Source organism: Somniosus microcephalus, chromosome 6 (assembly GCF_052327205.1).
Source record: "Somniosus microcephalus isolate GS21.2 chromosome 6, FLI_Smic_1.0, whole genome shotgun sequence".
In the NCBI taxonomy this organism is placed as follows: domain Eukaryota; kingdom Metazoa; phylum Chordata; class Chondrichthyes; order Squaliformes; family Somniosidae; genus Somniosus; species Somniosus microcephalus.
In genome coordinates, this window is record NC_140992.1 from 119,681,486 (window position 1) to 119,693,946 (window position 12,461).

The 12,461-nt window shown below is 47.3% G+C and overlaps 1 long non-coding RNA gene across 1 annotated transcript in view; it reads left to right on the plus strand.

Annotated features, from left to right (window-relative positions):
* The first annotated feature begins 2,582 nt into the window (after nt 1-2,582).
* The window catches only part of LOC147116044 (uncharacterized), a 28,432-nt gene continuing 18,553 nt past the window's right edge, over nt 2,583-12,461 (plus strand). The window contains exon 1 of the long non-coding RNA XR_015078734.1: nt 2,583-2,751. This is a non-coding gene — a long non-coding RNA (uncharacterized LOC147116044). The remainder of the gene's footprint in view (nt 2,752-12,461) is intronic.

Below are 12,461 nucleotides of genomic sequence, written 5' to 3' on the forward strand. Positions count from 1 at the left end.
CAAACATATATTTGAACAAATCTGGAAAGATATTTAGAATCATAGGGGGAGAAATTCGGTTGTTAGTGCCACCGATTAACACCTAAAGAGGTCGAGAAGTGGGGCGCTAGCCAAATTCCGGGCGGGCGCAGGGCGCCTAGCGCCTCGCTCCATATTGAGCATGCATTTAGCGCCGGCGCTAAATCTTAGCGCCCGCTCATGGGCGCAGGCTGATTATGACGTCATTTGAGTGTGCAACGCCTTTTGGGCGCCCCGGACTGGAAATTCAGTGGCGCCCCCCTCCGTAGCACCTGGCGCTAATAGTGACAGCTTACCTGGAACCTTACCAAGTCGCTCTCGGGCTGGAGGAGCGTTATTTAAAGGGGACTGGTGTGGTTTAAAAGCGGCATCCATTTTTGGAGCACAACTTCCTCGAGAGCTACAAAGAGTTGCTGAGCTGCACACTGAGAGCCATTTGACCACTGAGCCAGCGCAGGCAGACGATCTTCAGTCTTCTGACCATCACCTTGCTGTTGGTGAGCCTTGACAATGGGGAACCTTCCTGTGGGCACTTATTATGGGGGCTGCATTGGAGGGGAACGTCCTGCTGCTGAATCATCTTGAAAGGGCACTGAGACGCTGGGAGAGGGGGGCGGGCATGGCCAGACAGAGGAGGGCCAACAGACGTTGCCACAGCAGACCTTACGCTGGCAGGGTTTTCCGACAGCAGTTTTCCTACATGAACATGCCGGAGGAGCAGTGTGCCAGAAGGCTGCAATTTAGAAAGGAGGTGGTGACTGAGCTGTGCCAGCTGCTTCAGCCAGATCTGCAGCCTCAGATAAGGTGCAGGACATCTCTGTCGGTGGCTGAGAAGATGCCTGCTGGCCTGAACTTCTACGCGAGCGGCTCTTCTCAGGCTGCGTGTCAGAGGCTGATCAGATGTAGCTTCTAGGCCCCTCTCATGGAATGCTTGTTGCCATTCCAAGAACAGGAATGGAACCGATCTGATACCCCCAAGCCTGTGAAGGGCAAGATGCATGTAAATAGCAGGCATGGCCATTGTAAATGAAGAAAGTGTTTCATTACACAAAATGTGGTTCCTTCAAATATGAGAAAGCTATGGCAACAGAAAGCAAAACGAATACACTGACACATAACTGCCTCTCACACCCGGGAGACTGTCCAAAACATAAATCACATTCTGACCATCTTCCTTGGCCTTGATTCCACTGCGCCAACCAAAGCATCCAATGCCCCATCAGTGAGGCGTTCCGCCCTCTGCCTCACCCTTTCCATGTCTTGCTAGGCTGGTGCGCCACAGGTAGGCTCCCACCGTTTTGAAGGCCTACAAGGCAGTGAGTGTGTCTGGTGATGCCAATTGACCTGCCCCTTTAAGAGCTGGCCAGCGCCAGTGTATCTCAGGGAAAGTGATTATTGACAGCACCTTCGCTGCGCCCCGCCGCCGCGAAATTGGGTTGCGCCGCCGGGTTAGCACCTTAAGAGTAGCGTGCAGCGCCTGATTTAGCGCCGCAATCACCTTTAGGGGCGCTGCAACCCAATATCGCGCTAGGTGGTGCTAAATTGCGCCTGGTGCTAAACTTTGCGCATTGCCAGGACTAGCGCCCCAAACACGGCTATACCGAATTTCTAGGCCATATAATGGTTACAGCACAGAAGAAGGCCATTCGGCCAGTCCGTTCCTGTACATGTGCAGAAGGGACTGATTCACTCACAGAGGGAGTATGCACCTCTGATACAGTATGTAAAGTGTCAGCTTGCATGCAACATGTTCTGTCTTTCAATGCTGCTTCACCAGCCACTGGTAGAAAGTGAAGTAGCAGCAGAGAGCTGGCTGTAGATAAGCTGAGTTTTCTTCTTCAGTGCAAAGTGTCAGCAGTGGCTCAGTGGTTAGCCTCTGTGTCAGAAGGCTGTGGATTCAAGCCCCACTCCAGAGACTTCAGCACATAATCCAGGTTGACACTTCAGTGCAGTACTGAGGGAGTGCTGCACTGTCGGAGGTGCCTTCTTTAGGATGAGAAGTTAAACCGTCTGTCCTCTCAGGCAGACGTAAAAGATTCTACAACACTATTCGCAGAGGAGCAGGGGCATTCTCCCAGTGTCCTGGCCAACATTTATCCCTCAACCAACACCTAAAACAGATGTTCTGGTAATTTATTTCATTGTTGTTTATGGGAGCTTGCTGTGCGTGAATGGGCTGCCGCATTTCCTACATTACAACAGTATCGACACTTGGCTGTAAAGCGCTTTGCGGCATCCTGAGGTAGTGAAAGGCTCTATAGAAATGCAAGTCTTTATGTAGCTAGCTGAAACAAAAGTGATCTTCTACAGTGGCAGGCAAACTGGAGTGACATGCAGCTCTGAGATTCAACGCTTGACTATCCAGTAGGGAGATGGCTGCTCTACAGCCTGATGCACTGGGCCAACATGCAGGCAATTAATTTAACAAAGATGAATTGTACTGCATAGTATGACACCACATGATATACAGCGGTACACCATTTCAGTTGGCTGTTAAGAGGTTTCTATGGTAGCCCTTGGGCCTAATTCTTTTTCTCTGTTCCTTCCGATTAGTTGGAGAAATCCCTCAAGGTTGAAGTTTCTGAGAGGGAGCAAGAGGTGGCTGAGTCAAAGGCCGTGTCAGATCTCCGCCGCCAATTTGAGGATGAAGGGAAGGTGTATAGGAGAAAGCTTCAGGCATATCAAGATGGACAGCAACGTCAGGCCCAACTTGTCCAAAAGCTTCAGGCCAAGGTAGGAAGAGAACAGCCATTCAAAACAGATTCCAATTTGCACTGAGGTAAAAGGTGGACTCAAGTCAAAGAATGGATGTTTGAATGGAGAGAGGGAAATGAATCTTGTCAAACCATGGAGAAATTGGCCAATGGGCTTAGTGAGGATGGCATGAGTGTGCAGTGAGGCAACTAGAATCAGTGCCAAGTAACCAAACACTGGCATGAGTCTTTATGCTGTGGAGGTGCCTCTTGTTTATAGCAACTGTCAATAGCTAAAGCAGTATGTAGAAATGTGCAAACGGGACAGAGGCATGACAAAGAGCAGGTTGGCAATTGCGCAAATTGAAGAGTGTAATGCTGTCTTAATTCCAGGGGGAGTGGGGCAGTTTGTGGCAGAATCCAGATCGCAGGGTTTCTGCGCCACTGCGACCTCACCAGGAGAGGAGGGGTGGGGGCTTCTTCTGCCCATTCCCAGTACATTGCCTCAGCACTTGGGGTGGGTGTCCAGGGGTTTTCCCCCAGCTCTTTTTTTATTTGTTCTTGGGAAGTGGCAGCATTTATTGCCCACCCATAGTTATCCTGGTTATGCGATTGTTTATAACCGAGTAGCTTGCTAGGCCATTTCAGAGAATATTTGGGGGGAAAATTCAGTTGATTTGCGCCTCCTGTTAGTGCCCTAAGAGGGCAATAATGGGGCACAAAGCAACTAGCGCGTGGGCGCGGCACCATCAACGCCTCCCGTGAAATTCAACGAGAGGTTAGCGGCAGCGGTAACAGCGCCCCGCAACGCTGTGCCTCTGGTGATGACGTCATCGGTGTGCGCAGCGCCCCGGTTGCGATCTTCGATAGCGTTGCCTGACTTACCGCCGGACGCTATGTCCGACAGGGTCAGGGTGGTCCTACCTGCGGCAAGGGCAGCACAAGTTAAATGGGAGGTGCCGGGCGGCCATTTTTGTTGCTGGCCGCCTGCCAGCATCTGCCCCCGTTGCTGTCCCCGGCCTCCTGTGCAACCGGGCTCTTTTGCCGGCACTCTGATCCTTGGTGGCCCAGCTTTAATAAGGGGAGGAAGGCCTGCAGTACTGCGGCGCGACGTGCCATAGAGCGTGGCGCTGCGGCACATAGTGCCGCGATATTCACCCGCACGCCCCAAGTGGGAGGCGGGACGCTTCCAGTAGCGCCCCACCACCCTCTTGGGTTGCTACCAGTGAATTTTGGGCGCGGGGTCACTAATTTTTTGGGGGCGCTAAAAGTAGCGCCCCGACGAAGTTAGTGCCCCAAAGGGGGCGCGACCCAATTTTTCCCCCTAAGACTTGACATAGTTTGAGATTGGAGCCAAGTGCAGACCATTTAAAGAGGGGGCTATCTACACCTTTGAAAAGGTTTTGTTTTATCCAGAAACTAATTGGAGTATCCTGGGAATCCCAAGGGAGTGAGACAAACAGAGAAACTGAGCTCTGAATCAGCTGAGTATTTGGGCCTATCAATTTGACCGTGCCATTTCAGGCATAAAATGGCCGCCTAAGGGTCCAGTATGGCAGGCCCACACTGGAGGTATAACCACCCGCCATGTTGGCTTGGGCTGCTCCGTAGGCATCCTGAGCACACACCGGAACAATTCAGGAAGCTCATTACAATATTTAAATAAGTGTCCTACGTTGGACGTAGAAGCCTTTTGTGAAATTGGTCTGCCCCGACGCCTGACTCGCCACGTGATAAACTTACCCAACAACTCATGGTGCCAACAGGTCAGCAAGGACCACTTAATGCTGTCAGTTGAGCATCATCTTCAAGAGTATGGCCGATGCAAGGTATTCATTTAGTATTTCTGTCAGATTCTCAGAGTCCTTTCTAACCTGTCCTTGAGCATCTTTCAATGGCCCAATACGGTCTTTGTTGATTCACTGACACTTAACGTAGGCTTTTCCCATTACTACCACAGTTGTCCACTATCCTCTTTTCTATTAATTTTATAGCTGATCTAACCTTAATTTTCTTTAACTGTTCATGGTACTTGTCTTTGTTTTCCTGGGTATAAAAACATTTTTGTTTACACCTTATTTGTCTTTGTACAGGACCAATCAGTCACCTTCACTTCTTTTTACCAGTCCCTTCTTTTGACTTTGGCTTTTATATGTTTTAATTTGCTCTTAAAAATATGCCATTTATATTCAGCATGAGTTGTGTCTCCACCCAATAGGGTTGACAAATTGACCTGTTGTGGGCAAGATGTGAGGTGATGGTTGGAGTAGTGGTGAGAGTAGGAGGTGCGGAGTGTATGAGTGGGAGGAGAAGGAGATGGAGTGAGATGTGTTGCATGTTGCAGTGATTGTAGGAGAATGAAGGGAAGCAAGGGAGGGGAGTGTTGCGAGTTGTGTAGCTGCAGGTGTTTGGAGGAAGTAATTGAGGTGAGAGGTAGGTTTCTTACCTTGACAACGTTGGTGAGATCATTGAACTTTTATCGGCATTGCAGCCAGGTCCTGGAAGCTAAGTTCCTTGCATTGACCGCCTCAGTGAGCACTTCCCACTGGCGACAGAGACATTACATGGAGGGTTTCCGCCCCTTGGGGGTGCAGGATCTCTCTCCTCCTGTCCACCGCCTGGACCAGGGCCTCCAAAGTGACGTTGGAGAACCCGGCGACCTGATCTACAAGTCTTGCAGCCATTTCTCATGGGGTACACTTACAGGGTTCCCTTCTGTGTACATAGTGCACCTCCTCTTTAAGAGATGCCTTTAAGTGGCATCAGAAGTGCCCGAGTTCTCCCCGCCCCCCCACCCCCCGACAGGCGTGTAGACAATAAGCAATGCGGGTAGCATTGGCTACATGCCCGACATATTATAATGAGATCCCAGCACCAATTTAAGTGGTCACCTTGCCTACCTGCAAGCCCTTTTCCAATTGAATTTCTCGGACTTGGAGTCACAGACAAATTTGCCTGCGACCTGATTTAAGTTTGGAATGGCCTACTCCTTTCTGAAGTCAAATTTTGCTTTCAGAGGAACGGTTGGTCAGTTGAGCGCACATGGACCCTGTTTAACAGTCAGACAAACATTTGAACAGTTTGTATTGAGATGGGTTGGCGGCGGCAGCACGAGTAGGAAGACGGTGTGTTTGTGTCTGCCTGAGATCTATGGTGGTTGGGCTTGAGGGTTGACATCCAAGTTGTTTAGTGTTGGGCTCTACAATTAATGGTCTCATACAATGATACAGCACAGAAGGAGGCCATTCAGCCTATCGTGCCTGTGCAGGCTCTTTGAAAGAGCTATCCAATTAGTCCCATTCGCCTGTTCTTTCCTCACAGCCCTGAAAAATGTTCCTTTTTCAAGTATTTATCCAATCCCCTGTTGAAAGTTACTATTGATTCTGCTTCCACCACCCTTTCAGGCAGTGCATTCCAGATCACAACAACTCGCTGTGTTAACAATATTCTCCTCCTCTCCCCTCCAATTTTTTTGCCAATTATCTTAAATCTATGCCCTCTTGATACCGACTCTACTGCCAGTGGAAACAGTTTCTTCCTATTTACTCTATCAAAAACCTTCATAATTTTGAACATCTCTATCAAATCTCCCCTTAACTTTCTGTGCTATAAGGAGAACAATCCAAGCTTCTCTAGTCTCATCTGAGGGCCTCCTTCCACATTTCTCCAAAGAGATTTTACCTAAGTTCTCAAGCCAGTTTTTACGGAATTCACAGGAACCATCCAAAAATCAAATGGTCTTCATTGGGATCCAATATCCAAATTGTTCCAAGTATTCATTACTATAAAATGAAGCTGCCAGGTACGAGTGCCAGTGGTTGGACTCCCGTTGGCATCAAAGTATCCCTGGATAAGACAAGAGGCTGTTTATTTGCCCCGTTACTCAGCTGATAATCCATTGTGGGGCCATGTTAAAATAGTTTAAACACTTGAAATAGCTAAAACATTTCAAACAATCCCATTGTTCAATAAACATTCACTATGTTTAATTTTATATATTTCCAAAAGTAACCGAGTTGATCTCAGTTTTATCTAGTTTAATCCAGTTGAATCCAAATGTAACCTTCATTAAATCACCAGCTGATGCTATGGCACAATTCTGCAGGGATTACAGTTTGCTCCTGAACAATGAGCTCTTGTGCTGTTTCCATGAACGAGATCCAGGTTGAGGCTCGGTGGGAATAACCTCCTCACTGCTTAACAAAATAAATCTGTACTGAACAGGGAATTGTGGGAAAGCAAGAGTCAATGTGGTTACGAGCTCTGAGTCTTATGAGCTAAGTTTGGCCAAAACAATCTACAGGGCACACTATAGGGGAATATTATAGAGGTACATTTACAGAGTACACTGTAGGGGGATATTATAGAGGTATATTTACAGAGTACACTGTAGGGGGATGTTTTGAGGTATATTTACAGGGTACACTATAGGGGAATATTATAGAGGTATATTTACAGAGTACACTGTAGGGGAATATTATAGAGGTACATTTACAGAGTACATTGTAGGGGAATATTATAGAGGTACATTTACAGAGTACACTGTAGGGGAATATTATAGAGGTACATTTACAGAGTACACTATAGGGGGATATTATAGAGGTATATTTACAGGGTACACTATAGGGGGATGTTATCAAGGTATACTTACAGGGTACACTATAGGGGCATACCTGCCACCAACATTTGGATGAAAGGAAGGGGATGGCTGGGGTCAGAGGAACAATTATCAAGAGTGATACAGGGCTGGAAGAGGTTGTGGAGACAGGAAGTAGCGAGGCTATGGAGGGACTTGAAGATAAGGATAAGGGTCTTAAATCTAAGGTATTGGGGGATTGGGAACCAATGTAGAACTGAAAGCAGATGGGTGATGGGCAGGTGGGACTCAGTGCAGGAAAGAATGCTGTGATATAGGAGTAGGTGATCAGTGTTACAGAAATGGAAGTAAGTGGTCTTTGTGATGGAGATGATATAGGGTCTGAAGCTCAGTCAGAGTTGAACAGGACTTCAAACCGATGAACAGCTTGAGACAGTGGCCAGGGAGGGGGATGGAATTAGTAGCAAGGGAGCAGTTTGCTGTGGAGGTTAAAGATGATGGCTTTGGCTTTCCCAGTGTTGACCTGGAAGGAAATTGACGCAGCCAAGATTGGAGCTTGGACAAGCAGTCGAACAGCACAGAGGCAGTGGAGGGGCTAAGAGAAGTGGTGGTGAAGTAGAGTGGGTATCGTTAAAGTGCCTGTGAATGCAGTTGATGTCACTAAGGGGCAACATGTAGATGAGGAAGAGAAGGGGGCCAAGGATAGATTTTGGGGGACTCTGGCATTGACGGTGTGGAAATGAGAAGCAAAGCCATTTCCGGAGATGCTTTCTATGATCGGATGGGTAGGATTGCAACCAAGTAAGGGCAGTCCACCTGGCCATTTGTTCCATCCCGCACAATTTTGCCATTCAAAGAGGAGTAAGATTGCTGCAATATGAAGAGGAGGATAACAGGAATAGAATTAGGAGAAGGGTGAATTGGAGGGAGCTGATGTATAGGATGGGAAATTGTCAAGTAACTCAGTATTTGAGAACTAATTCCAGAAATGGACACATCCTGCCATTGAATAACTTTTTTTGCTAATACAATCCCACACATTGCAGCCTCTAAGACCATTCTCTGCAATCCCTCTGCTTAAGATGAACTGCCATCTTTCAGCCCCCTTATCTTAGCGCATCTCTGGAAATCAGTATACTTTGTCCTAATTTGCTCCCTGGTACAACAGATATGGGAGCCTCTAGTGACTCAATTGGCCATCACCTTCCACCTCCTTCTACAGGGCATGTTGCATGCATCTCAAGCTTTCACAGGAGAGTGGCCGACTGCCCAAATAGAGTTGCCCTCCTTTGCTCCTTAACTTGTAACAAGACCATTGTCAGTGAATGGGGCAGATTCCACCCCACCCCCCACCCCCAACTTTTCTCCTTGCAATCAATTGTTTCTGCAGCAAAAGGGCACAAAAACTGGTCTCCCCTTTAAGGTCCAGCAGCAGCCCTTTAATAGTTGCTGCCTGCCCGAATTTTGCTATTCCCGACCAATAACACTCCTGGCCTGATTCGGTGCACATGTTTTCCATGAACATGGTGCCTATTAAAATAAAGGGTATGGGCTTACTTTGCAGAATTCAGTGAGGCCGGCTCATCCCGATGCCAGGACTGGTGCATTTGCATCTCGGTCGAGTGCAGCCCCAATTTTGTTGGCCCCGCAAAATCGGGCCTACCGATTATGGGACACGGATTGGTGTGAGGTGATGAGCACAGAACAGGATTCAGGGCGAGACACTGGGGATAATTTTACAATTCCGTGTTGCCAGCCGGGAGCCTTGCCAGCTGGAAATGCAGGTTAGCTCCTCACCAGCAAGGTGGACTTCTAAAATCAGTCCAACTGAGTACAGGACGGGGTCAGCAGAAGATACTTTGTATGGGAAAGTGCTCAGTGTGAAGTGGGTGAGTTCGGAGGATCCTATATTGTTTCTGGGACCATCTTTGTGCCTGGGTGTTTGCTGTTTATGGCAAATGATCAGAAAAAAATCAGATAAAGAAGTGGAGCCAGAGAGCAATTCTAATCTCAGTATTGGATCAAGAAAAGCAGGGGGACGGGAGGATGCTCAGAGCCAAAATCTTCAAGCCTCATATTGGTCCTTTTAGTGTGGAAGAGGATGGGAGTTTCCTAAAAATTCTGCTCATCCAGATGAGGAGCATTAATGCTGTGGAATGGGTCGCTTACCATTTCAGGTACCCAGTGTTAGATCAAGCACCCCAATCTAGGTACAAAGTAAAGCTCCCTCTATTATGCCCAGCAAGGTGCCTCAACCTCAACTTTAGAAGAGCTCCCCTGACTACATATATTGCTATTTTTTCCATTTCCTACACCAACCTGATCTGATTGACATTGCTAATTAGTATTGAATTAGAGGCGGTTTTCTGCTGTAGGACCATACCCACCAGAAAGTGCCCTAAACTTAGTTTTATATAGGAGACTTACAGGCAGCGGATAGACAAAACCATAAGTCAAACCTGGATTTGAACCTAGGTCCCAGAGTGAAAGAATAGTACTGTATATAATGCACTACCACAGCAGGAGAGTTTTCAGGATAGATGTTGCTGACGTCCTTTAAAGGGTTAAATCTGCTGCAGTATTTGGCCAAAATAATGTAATTCTTGGATCCAAGCTGTGTTTGGACAGATGACTCCAGATAAACTCAGACCTGCTCCACGCAAGATCCTGATCTAAATACATAATACTGACAGGGCAAACCACTTCCCATTGCATAGAATTCCCATTCCAAGAATAACAGTTAAAACACACAAACTACTGATCCAAGCAAAGAATGTTCTGGATTATCCAGCGTTGAATGGCCAGAATGTTGAACACAGAAAATTCCCCAGGCACATGTCATTGAGACACAGCAGCACAGTTACAAGGCTACTCACGCTCATATCTAATAATTATTGAGTGTGTTTCAGTTTTCCTGCTACTCGTGCTGGCCGAATGAATGAATGATTAAGGGGCCTGAACACGTGGGTTGGCTAATTGGCTATTTTTATCTTCAATTTATAGAAAACTTGATCCAACATTTCTTGGCAATCAAGCCGTGCATTTGTGAGAATTTCGTAATCGAAGAGCTTTTATATAAAAATCAATCGTTTGCCCAATTTAAACTTCAACTTCAACCATTTTACAATAGAATGAAAGAAAAAGAAACACTTGCATTTATGCAGTACTTCAGGGCTTCCCAAAGCACCTTACATCCAATGAAGTACTTTTTGAAATGTAGTCACTGTGGTAATGTAGGAAACGTGGCAGCCAATTTGCACACAGCAAGCTCCCACAAACAGCAATGTGATAATGACCAGATAATCTGTTTTAGTGATGTTGGTTGAGCGATAAATATTGGTCAGGACACCGGGGAGACCTCCCCTGGTCTTCTTTGAAATAGTGCCATGGGGTCTTTGAAATCCCATGTTCTTGATGGAGGTTGGGAGATTGGCTTTGGGAGGGACAAAACAAAGTCAAACAAGGCATTTGTTACCTCTAGACTTGACTATTCCAACGCACACCTGGCCAGCCTCCCACATTCTACCCTACGTACACTTGAGGTCATCCAAAACTCGGCTGCCCGTGTCCTAACTCGCACCAAGTCCCGTTCACCCATCACCCCTGTGCTTGCTGACCTACAGTGTCTTCCGATGAAGCAACGCCTCAATTTTAAAATTATCATCCTTGTTTTCAAATCCCTCCATTGCCTCACCCCTCCCTATCTCTGTAATCTCCTCCAGCCCCACAACCGCCCCCCCCCCCACCTCCCCGAGACATCTGCGCTCTAATTCTGGCCCCTTAAGCATCCCTGATTTTAATCACTCAACCATTAGTGGCCGTGCCTTCAGCTACCTAGGCCCTAAGCTCTGGAACTCCCATCCTAAACCTCTCTGCTTCACTACCTCTCTCTCCTCCTTTAAGACGCTCCCTAAAGCCTACAAGACGCTCCCTAAAGCCTACCTCTTTGACCGTCATCTGCCCTAGTTTCTCCTTATTTGGCTCAGTGTCAAATTTTGTTTTATAACATAGAAACATAGAAGATAGGAGCAGGAGTAGGCCATTCGGCCTCTCGAGCCTGCTCCGCCATTCAATGAGATCATGGCTGATCATCCAAATTCAGTACCCTGTCACTGCCTTCTCCCCATATCCCTTGATCCCTTTAGCCTTAAGAAATATATCCAACTCTTTCTTGAATATATTTAATGAACTGGCCTCCACCACCCTCTGTGGCAGAGAATTCCACAGGTTCACCACTCTCTGGGTGAAGAAATTCTTCCTCATCTCAGTCCTAAATGGCTTACCCCTTATCCTTAGACTATGACCCCTGGTTCTGGACTCCCCGGCCATCAGAAACATCCTTCCTGCATCTAGTCTGTCCAGGCCTGACAGAATTTTATAGGTTTCGATGAGATCCCCTCTCAATCTTCTAAACTCCAGTGAGTACAAGCCCAATCGACACAATCTCTCCTCATATGTCATTCCTGCCATCCCAGGTATCAGCCTGGTGAATCTTCGCTGCACTCCTTCCATGGCAAGAACGTCCTTCCTCAGGTAAGGTGACCAAAACTGCACACAATACTCAAGGTGCGGTCTCACCAAGGCCCTGTACAGCTGTAGCAAGACATCCTTGTTCCTGTACTCGAAACCTCTTGCTACGAAGGCCAACATACCATTTGCCTTCTTAACCGCCTGCTGCACCTGCATGCTTACCTTCAGCGACTGGTGCACAAGAACACCCAGGTCTCTTTGTACTTACCCTTCTCCTAATCTATTGCCATTCAAATAATAATCTGCCTTCCTGTTTTTGCCACCAAAGTGGATAACCTCACATTTATCCACATTATAATGCATTTGCCATGTTTCTGCCCAATCACCCAATCTGTCCAAATCGTACTGGAGTTTCACGACATCCTCCTCACAGCATACCCTCCCACCCAGCTTTGTGTCGTCTGCAAATTTGGAGATATTACATCCAATTCCCTCATCCAGATCATTAATATATATTGTGAACAGCTGGGGTCATAGGACCGATCCTTGCGGTACCCCACTAGTCACTGCCTGCCACTCGGAAAACGCCCCGTTTATTCCAACTCTTTGCTTTCTGTCCGCCAACCAGTTCTCTATCCAAGTCAATACCTTGCCCCCAATCCCATGTGCCTTAATTTTGCACG